At 44.5% G+C, this 10,403-nt stretch overlaps 1 long non-coding RNA gene across 1 annotated transcript; it reads right to left on the bottom strand.

The window, feature by feature from the left end:
* Window positions 1-1,523: 1,523 nt before the first annotated feature.
* On the bottom strand, window positions 1,524-10,160 carry LOC143662711 (uncharacterized). The gene is made up of 3 exons (XR_013165563.1): window positions 10,125-10,160; window positions 9,492-9,652; window positions 1,524-1,677 (listed from the first exon to the last, which is right to left on the bottom strand). It is a non-coding gene; the product is annotated as an uncharacterized LOC143662711 (long non-coding RNA).
* Between the last annotated feature and the right edge of the window lie 243 nt (window positions 10,161-10,403).

Below are 10,403 nucleotides of genomic sequence, written 5' to 3'. Positions count from 1 at the left end.
CCATTCCAGAGGAGAGAAACAGAAGATGGGTTCAGAGGAGTGCAGAACTTGGAATGCCTTTGAAAGGACTTTGGGGATTTTTGAGTGAATGCGTATTAATTTCCTTGGGCTGCCATAACAAATGACCACAAACAGAGTGACTTGAAATAGCAGGAAATATTTCTAACATTTTTTATTGTGAAATATAACGTGCATATGAAAAAGACAGCAATAAATTTCCAAGCACATATTAATGAGTAGTTAAAGAACATATTTCAAAGTTTGGTATGGGTTACAGGTCCACAATTTCAGGTGTTTCCTTCCACTGCTCCAGATACAGGAGACTACAAATATCAATATAATGATTCAGCAGTTATACTCATTTGTTGAATCCTATCTTCTCTGTTATAACCCTTCCTTCTCTTTTGAGCCTTCTCCCACTTTTAAGCAGTTATTTATCTTTTCAGGAAATTTAGAAAATCTTTGGGCTATGCCCATTATAAGTTTTTCATGTTGAAAGGGGTGTCAACAATATAGGATGGGGGAAGGAATTAGTTGATATTCTTGGAGAGGCTAGCCTCTGTGGGTTTCAGGACTTATCTGGCCTAGGAACCATGTGGAGGTTATAGATTTCTGGAAAGTGAACTTAATGCATTAAACTTTGGTAGGATCTCAGTTAGAGCCCTAGGTTGTTTTTTAGGGTTAACAGGAATGATGTTGGTTGGGGTTTGGCAAACTGTCACAATGAATAATATCTAGCTGAAGCTTGCATGACAGTAGTGAAACAGTAGAAATTTATTCTCTCACAATTCTGGAGGCCAGCAGTCTGAAGTCAAGGTGTCAACAGGACTGCACGCCCTCTGAAGCTTGTTGAGGAAAATCTTCCTTGCATCCTCCAGCTTCTGGTGGTTGCTGGCGATCCTGTGTTTATTTCGGCTTGCAGTTGCCCAGCTCCAGTCTCTGCCTTTGTCATCATATGGTCTTCTCCCTGCGTGTCTCTGAATCCACATTTTTCTCTCCTTCGAGGACACAAGCCATTGACTTAGGGACCACCCTAATACAGTGTGACCTCATTTTAACTTGGTCACATCTGCAAAGACCCTATTTCCAAATGAAGTCACAGTCACAGGTACTGGGGTTAGGGTTTGAATATATATTTTTGGAGGACACAATTCAACCCATAACAGAAGATTTAAAGGGCTTGAGCAGGGGACTGACATCGGAGCATATTGTCAGACATAAAGATGAAATAATGATTGCTCTGTTATGTGAGGAACTGAACTGGAGTCGGGCAAGTGTGGAAGCAAGTTGACAAGTGGTGAGATCATTTCAATCTTCCATCACCCATTACATTGTTATAGAATTCCCACAGTTTTCTAGACATTTTAAAATTGATTTACTCATTAATTAAATACAATTTAAGCACCTACTGGCTGCTGGGATCCCTACAGTGAAAGACGTGTATAGCTCCAGTCTCAGAGAACTTTCATTCTAATGGGGGTATAGATAATAAACAGTTTCACAATTAGTTACTTACCAACGGTTGTGAAAAGTGCCACAGAGGAGGTGAGAGGTGTTCTGAGTTCTGAGAGCATAAAACGGGGGAGATGATCCAGCTGGTGGAGGCTGGGTTTCAGGGTTAGGGAAGTCTCCCTAGAGGGGCGGCACCTCACTTCCAGTTAGGGGGTGAGTTGTATCCTGGAAGGAGGCATGAGAGAACATTTCAAACAGCTACACCAGGTGACCAGTTGCAGAAATGAGGACTGCAATTTTGCTGTGAATATATGTGTGTTCTGTCTTACATATATTAGGCAAATACCTTTGTTTTCTTTCCTCTCTTAACCCCTTGTTCAGAGTAAGTTGTATGAACCTTAAATCTTAGTGTTTAAGTTTCAGGATACAAAGGAGCACAGTGAACAACACCCAAGAATTTGCAGCCTTTTCTGGGGAAAGGCTCAGTGTATTTTTGGTTGTACAAAGGATAGTCTTACCAGGTGTGCTGGTTTGAAAGGTTGTACGTCCCCTAGAAAAGCCATGTTTTAATCAAAATCCCATTTCATAAAGATAGAATAATCCCTATTCAATACTGTATGTTTGAAACTGTAATCAGATCATCTCCCTGGATGATGTGATTTAATCAAGAGTGGTTGTTAAGCTGGATTAAGTGATGACATGTCTCCACCCATTTAAGTGGGTCTTGATTGATTTACTGGAGTCCTATAAAAGAGGAAACATTTTGGAGAACGGGAGATTCGGAGAGAGCAGAGAATGCTGCAGCACCACGAAGCAGAGTCCATCAGCCAGCAACCTTTAGAGATGAAGAAAGAAAACGCCTCCTGGGGAGCTTCATGAAACCAGAAGCCAGGAGAGAAGAAGCTAGCAGATGACGTCATGTTCACCATGTGTCCTTCCACTTGAGAGAGAAACCCTGAACTTCATCGGCCTTCTTAAACTAAGTTATCTTTCCCTGGATGCCTTTGGTTGGACATTTCTATAGACTTGTTGTAACTGGGACATGTTCTTGGCCTTAGAACTGTAAACTTGCAACTTATTAAATTCTCCTTTTAAAAAGCCATTCCGTTTCTGGTATATTGCATTCCAGCAGCTAGCAAACTAGAACACCATGTCAGGTGGAATTATGGCTTTGTTATGGCCTTTATTTGGAGTTGAGTGTGGTTTAAGGAGGGTGTATAGAAGCTAAGTTGACAAGGGGTGGACTGTGATGGTTAATTCATGTGTTGACTTGGTTGTGTTTTAGTGTCCAGCTGCTTGATCAAACATTGGCCTAGGTGTGGCTGCAGAGGTATTTTACAGATGAGATTAACAATGACAGTTATTTGACTTTAAATTAAGGAGTTTGCTCTCATTAACGTGGAGGGGCCTTGTCCAATCAGTTGGAGGCTTTAAGAGCAAAGAACTGAGGATTCTAGGAGGAAGATGAACATTTTGCCTCCAGGCTACATGTTCCCAGGCAGTTGGCTCCACTACAGATTTCTGCCTCTGAACGTTATGATAAGAGAATCGGGAAGTCCCTGAAGGATTCTTAGATAGAGCAGCTGTGATCAGGTTTTCCTCTGAATAAAGCTCTTTGGTGACAGTGTGAACAGTGGATAGAGGAAGCAGGAAAGCAAGAGGGAGATTTCTTTAGGAAACATCAGCCCCATTCAAGAGAGACAATGACACTTTGGACCAGCGTCATTCTAGTGGAAGTGGCTGAAGAAAGTGAAGCCACTGGCCTAATGGAGCTTACCATCTGGTCAAGGAAACAGGCAACATGTCAGCAATTTCTCTGCGAAGCGGTCGACTTTGCACTGGCATTATGCTCTGTGTGTGAAGGAGGCATGGAGGGAAAGTGTGCCACGCGGTCTGGGACCCAGAGAAGGTTTTCTGGAGAAGGTGACGCAGGTGCTGGTTGGCAGGGTGAGAAACCAGCTGGAGACGTGGCAGAGGGACTCTTCATTCTTTTGGTGAGCAATTAGCGCTGTTTCTGTGTTAGTCACAGACGGTAATATGTGCTTTGCCACTGGTATCTGGGACTTTCTCCAGAGAAATAGTATCTGTTGTTGATATAGGGCTTTAGAGTTTTCATGACAACCCGAACGTGAGGTCAGGCACCTCTTATCCTTACCCTTGTATGTTTGAGGAAGTTGAGATTCTGAGAGATCAACTTATTTGCCCACCACAGTACAGACATGGAAAGAACTGCTGGGACCACATCACCTGGTGTCCACCACACCATCTGTCTCACCCCTCTGTGTCCAGAGTCTCACTGGCCTCAGCGTTTTTCAAGAGTCATGAGAACAGATGACACCCACTTCACCATTTGTGTTTTTCAAGAGAAACCACAACATAAATTACAAATTTTATTGCGGTTTGATTTTACCAACTTTCCATTATTTGTGTGCAGAGTGTTCATGCCGAGTCCTCTCCATGGTGTACAATTAATTCCAATGTCCTCCTCTCCTTCACCCACCCTCCTCCTCTCCTTCACCCACCGTGCCCAGGTTCCAGGAAAGTTCAGGAAGTGGTTTTCCACGCCAATCTTCCCTTTTCTTCCCCGTGTGTTTCCCATTCGTCTCATGTAACTCTGGCTTCCCCATTCAGGAGAAAAAAAGTCTCAACAAATACTATCTCTGTCTCTGGGTAGAGAGAGCTACCCAGAGAATGAAAAGTCAGGCAGAGCAGCCGTAGGGAAAGATGGCGTCTTCAGGGTGTTGGCAAGGCGGAGTTTCACACAGGTCATCATAAAGTTGGCTCTGGGCATATGCTCAGGGAATGCAAACTTAAAATTTTAAGGTAGAAATAGTAAGACAAAACTGAAACTACACATCAGGTGCAAAGAGTTCATTTAATGCATCACAGGTGAAGCAGAAATAAATAGTTTTCATATTAAGACTTTTGTATCTTGCAGCCTGCAGTGCCTCACTAGTAGTTATTGTAAATGCATGCACAGATAATAGTGAAGTCACAGTATGCAAGGCCATGGAGAGGTCTTCATGCCACAAGTACCTGCCATTTCCTCATTCTTGGGGAGAAGGTTATGCTGGCACCTGTATCAAGGCCGTTGTGTAGATTAAATAAAGGGACGTATGTCAAGCAACTGCACAGAGCCTGGTGGATACATATCGGGGTTATCTTCTCCTCCTCCTGCCACCAAGTGAGAGCTGGGGGAGATGAATGGAATCTTCTTCCAGTGAACGCGGCAGCACCAGCATGGAGCCACCTCCGTAGAGCATGAATTCACACCAAACGGAATCCTTCTTTTGAGGGTCTCTTGCTATGGTGGCATCAAAGCATTGATCACGCATGTCAATAAATGTGCATCCAATCAAATCCATTTTGAATTAAAAAATAGGAGGTTGGGTTCTGATGGCGTACGCGAAGACTATCAGTTATGCCTGCCCAGCATCAGAAGAAATGGTGAGGACGTTTGCCTCCTTGCCGCAGTGTGTATTTAATTGGTGATATTTGTAGAAAACAATCACATACAAAGGTTTTGTATTTTCTTTCACTGCATATTTTCAGCTGTCTTTAGTTCACCAAGACTTGGTCAATTTGACTTATTCTGGGATCAGATATTTTTTTTGCTTGGGCAGGCACCGGGAATTGAACCCAGGTCTTCGGCATGGCAGGCGAGAATTCTGTCACTGAGCCACCATCGCACCGCCCAGATAATTTGTTTTTGTAATGACAGAAGGGCCTTCAAAATGAATGAAAGATGGTGGCATCTTCAGGGAGCCCATGGCAGCTGACAGCTCGTCCACGGGAGACAGTTAGCAAGTAGAAGAACATAAACCAGGTGCTTCTCTCAGGATTGGTGTCTTAGGACTGATGGGATAATCCTGAACTCTGAAGAAGTTCTCTATTTGTTTCTTATTTTCGTCCATCTTCATTTACCAGGGAAAGCTGTTTTAAAAAGACAAGTAGACAGAATTTAAGAAGAAAAGGATCTACCATTTGTTTTTAGATCTCTTTGTAGATTTGGAGCACAAAGTTAGTTTAGAGAATACAATCAACTTTAGGACCGCCAGTAGATTTTTTGTTCAAAATCCTTTGTACTAAGTTATACAAAAAAATGGTTGGCTAGCTTTTGTACTTTTTCATGTGTCTATCAAAGTGTCAGAAAGCTTCTTACTGATGACCACAAATGGTTTTCTTCTGTGTCAGGGAATGAAGTTGTTCTAATTTACTAGCTGCCAGAATGCAACACACCAGAGACAGATTGGCTTTTAATAAAAGGGGATTTATTTCATTGGTTCTCCAGAGGAAAGGCAGTTAACTTTCATCTGAGGTTCTTTCTTACATGGGAAGGCACAGGATAGTCTCTGCTGGCCTTCTCTCCAGGCCTCTGGGTTCCAACAACTTTCCCTGGGGAGATTCCTTTCTGCATCTCCAAAGGCCTGGGCTGAGCTGCAAGTGCTGAGACGAAGAATGCTGAGCTGCTTGGGCTGTGCTACGTTGAGCTCTCTCATTTAAGCACCAGCCAATTAAGTCAAACGTCATTCATTGCAGCAGGCATGTCTCCTAGCCGACTGCAGATGTAAAACAGAAACAGATGAGGTTCACGTAGCATTGGCTCATGTCCACAGCAACAGAACTAGGCACCTTCACCTGGCCAACTTGACAACTGAGTCTAACTACCACAGACATGCTTCTCTCTATCCATTCTTACCTTTTGCTTTAGGAACATAATGTCAATTTTCACTTGGGTATATGATGACAGTAAAAAGAGTCCATTTGCTTGCCTCCTATGAAGCTAAATGTCACCATGTGACTAAATTCTGGTCAAGGAAATAAAAGGGGAAACATTTTATGCAAATTCTAAGAATATTCTTACAAAGGGGGCTGCATTCTTTTTTGTCCCTTTCTCTTTACTCTTGTCTGGGTTACAGATGTGATGGCTGGAGCTCAAGCAGCCATCCTGGATCATCCATGGTGGCTACCACAGTGGCAGTTAGGAGGGTGATGGAACAGTAAAGACAGAAAGAGCCTCGAGTCCCTGATTACCATGGAGCTGCCAAACTATCCCAGGACTTCTCTGTTATGTGAGAGAAAATCAACTTCTGTCTTAGAGAATGTTTTCTCTTTCTTTCATAATCATTATTATGATTATTCATTATAATATGGAACCAAACCTAATTTGATACAAAATTTAATTCCAGGCAGTCACCTGCTAGGGTCTGTAAACACAGAAAGGTTCATTTACTTCTCTGAAGTTTAGTTTTCTCATCCTTCTAATGGTGCAATAACAAAACCTAATATATTCACAGAAAATATTTATGCACAGCAGCATTCTTTTAAAACTAACAAGAGTGAGAAATTAATTCCATAGAATCTTCTGATGTCATTTGTAATAATAATAAAAATAACTCCCATCTGTTTAGCTCTTTTAAGTGTTAGGCAGTAGGCCAAAGTGCTGATATACATTATTTCATTAAACTAACCAATTAACTAATTCATCCATTCATTCAACAAATTATTATAAGTGTCCAAGCATGCGTCAGGCATTGCTCTAGGTGCTGGGTGCACAGTTGTGGAGAAAACAAGCTCTGACCTCATGGAATTCACATTTTAACAGGTAGAGAAATAAGAAACAAGTAACTATCCGGTATGTCAGATAGGGGTAAATATTACAGAGAAAACGTATGTCAGGCGAGAGAGGGAGAGACTGCTGGGTGATAAGGAGAATGGTCAGGGCCTGTCTCATTTGATCAGAGACCTGGAGGAAGTGAGAGAGTGAGTCGCACAGATACTTGTTGGAGGAGGGGAAAGTCACCGCAGAAGCCCTGTGGTGGAGCGTTTTGGGCATCTCAAGGAACAGCATGACAGCCAGTGAAGCTGGCCTGTCCCTTCTGCACGGAGTACCAGGAGATGACCCCAAAGTTAGGAGGGTGAGCTCTCCAGGGCTCTGAACGGGACGCGAACGGGACGCGAGGACTTCTCAACACACCGTAGGAGGCCCGTCCAGCTGCTGGGCTGAGAGCAGCTGAGGGAGTAGCAGCGAGGAGTGAGGAAGCCACAACAGTCATCCAGGGCCTGGGCCAATGCAGGTGGGAGAGCTGGCAGCCTGCAGAGTCTAGGCCGGGTTTACTGGTGGAAGGAGGTGAGAAAGAGGAGGTGAACATGGCTTGGTTTCGGGTGTCAGCACTTGCAGGACCGGAATGTAAGGGGATGCTTTTTTTTGTTTATAAGGAACACACACTGAAATGCATTACGTCTCCGTTTTGAGGAAATACTCACTGAAGTATGAAAGGATAAAAGGGCGTCCTGTTTAGAGAGCATGAGAGAGAGGGAATGAGACAGAGAGAGACTGATAGAGAAGTACAAAGTAATTTGGTTAAATGTTAACATCTGGAGAATCTGGGTGATGGGAATTTGGGAGCTAATCTTGCAACTCCCTATAAGTTTGAAACTATGTTAAAATAAAAGGTTAAAAACCAGTGGAGGGTAGTTCACGGTGGTTCAGCAGGCAGAGTTCTTGCCTGCCCAGCCGGAGGCTGGGGTTGGCTTCCCAGTGCCTGCCCATGCAAAACAAACAAACAAACAAACAAACAAAATACCCCAGTGGAGCCGCTGAGTCAGCACTGGGGATGTGGGTCTGTAAACATGGGGTTTGCAGGGAATGGCTTGGAGCCGGGAGACCAGGCATTTCCACCAAGGAGGTTTGACGCCTGAAGCTCAGACCAGGATTGCTAGGACTCATCAGTCACGGAGGGAGGAAGACCTAGCAAGGAACTGGAGACACTGCAGCTAATTTGGTAAAAAAATAGCTGGTGCAGTCCGTGCCTCTAATGCAAGGCGTGTCTCCACATTCGTACCTGTTAGTCCTTTAGTCCCATAGGCAGTTTGCTAATGCGTAAGGACCGGGCTCTAACCATCGGGACTTGCTATATGAAGGTGCAGCTGACATTTCAAGGTGAAGACGTGGCAGTTGTTGATCACAGCTGACCTGATATGAGGTCTACGCTGCTCCGGTGGCTTCAACACTCATCACTTCACTTAATCCTCACGACACTATGGGACAGGCTCCATGCGATGGAGAAGCTGAAGCCCAGCAGGGCTCAGTGATTTGCTCCTGGACATGTATCTGACATGTGAGGGATCCAGGGCACAAACCCGAGCAGCCCCAGGGCCAGCCATCCCTCACACCCACGTGCCACACGGACTCCCAGTGCCTTTTTACCACTGGAAGTTAGGTAGACGTGGGGGTGGGGACAAGGTCTTTAGGTTGGGATCTGTATCTTTCTCTTCTCAGTGTTGGAGATGGAGAGTGGCTTCGCTGGTGTGGGGAGGGATGTGTGAAAATGGAATAAGGCGTGTGGGGACGAAGAGGCCGGAGTGGTTGGCCAGAGCCAGTGGGCAGCAGGGCTGGCGCCAAGGGCTTGGGAGTCTGGAGCTGCAAAAAGCCAGTGGAGAGACACGTGTGGCAGGAGGCTCGGGGACGAGCAAGGAGACGTGGTGCAGAGGAGATTCTCTGCAGGTGGCTGACAGCCTCAGCAGGAAGAGCTCCTCTGGCTCAGGGATGCTCTCAAACAGCCTGGCATGAACCTGATGCCTCGTTCACTGGCTTTCAGAGGCTCCCAGCAAAAGGAGCCCAGTGAATTAGAAAAATCGGGCAAATAATCGCTTTAATTATCAAGCAGATTTTCTCTCATGTGACAGTTAGAATTGGGTTTGGCTGCTTATTAGAGAGTAACCCTGTGACGAAAGCTGCAGTCGTGTACTATATGCTGTGGGATGTATCTATTTTTTTTTTTTTTAATTTGTTTTCACTGTGCACTGACCTGGTTTACTAGATGCTGGCTGAACTAAGGAATGCCTCTGAAATATGGACTTTAAACTAAAATTATAAGTCGCCAAATTAATTCCACATCTTTAAGACCTTCACTGTGGCTCTAGACCTTCACTGTGGCTGGCCAGAGCTCTCTGGAGGACTGGTCTGGTGCTCAGTCAGAGGTGAGGTTGGCTCCTGGTTGCTGGAGTCCAGACCTGGGGCTGATGGTCCTCCTTACCTCTCAGGAAGTCGCGAGCCCTGGGCTGAGAAGGCGGTTGAGAAGGGCTTCCTGCTAAGAGAGGTGCTGGGTCCTTCCTTCAGCACCATTGCTCACAAGTGCTCCCGCCACCTGCAGCTCCCAGTGGGTCACAGGGCACGAAAGGGGAGAGTCTGCTGCTCCTGCCACAATATTTTAGAATGAAAGGGACCTCAAGGATACTTATCCCAGACTGACCATTTAGAAATGAAAAGAAACTAAGGCTGAGCAGGGCAGCCGCTTCTCTGTACTGGAGAGAGTGTGGAAACCTAGATTTAGGAGATTTGATCTTCCAATCTGACTACTGTATCTGTTTAAAACCGGACAACTGTCAGTCCCTAGTTTCCTATTCAGCTCTGAAAGAGTTAACAGACAACCATAAGTCCCTTATTTCTTATCTAGCTCCAAAGGAACTAATACAGAGCTGCAGATTTCCTGGGACAAAATTTCCCTAAAGCCTCCAAACCTCCCCAAACCATTGAAACCTCCTATAACCATAAAAGCTTATAAAATTTTTGGCCCAAAGCAAACTCTTAGTTTATAATAGGGAGCATAGGGTCATAAAGATTGTTAACCATTTGCCCAAACACAAATTTTAGGCATGTGACTACAAACCATCAACTCTGCTAGCTGTCTCCTCCTAGAACAAAGAAGACACCTGGTACTCAAAGGTTGCTATGGAAACCTGCCACTGGTAAAACTTTCTTATAAAACAAACTGACCCACTCCGCTCAGTGCGTGTGTCTTCTTTGGGCATCTCCACATTAACCTCTCTAACGTGGACCCTCTGTTTTTGTTAAACTTCTCTTTTAATAAATTTTACTACTTATCCTACTGGCCCTCTCAATCTCTAAATTCTTTTAGTTTCAAGACTATCAAAACTGGATCGATCTC

Source organism: Tamandua tetradactyla, chromosome 18 (genome assembly GCF_023851605.1).
Source record: "Tamandua tetradactyla isolate mTamTet1 chromosome 18, mTamTet1.pri, whole genome shotgun sequence".
Taxonomy (NCBI): domain Eukaryota; kingdom Metazoa; phylum Chordata; class Mammalia; order Pilosa; family Myrmecophagidae; genus Tamandua; species Tamandua tetradactyla.
This window is presented reverse-complemented; position numbering and strand designations above follow the sequence as displayed.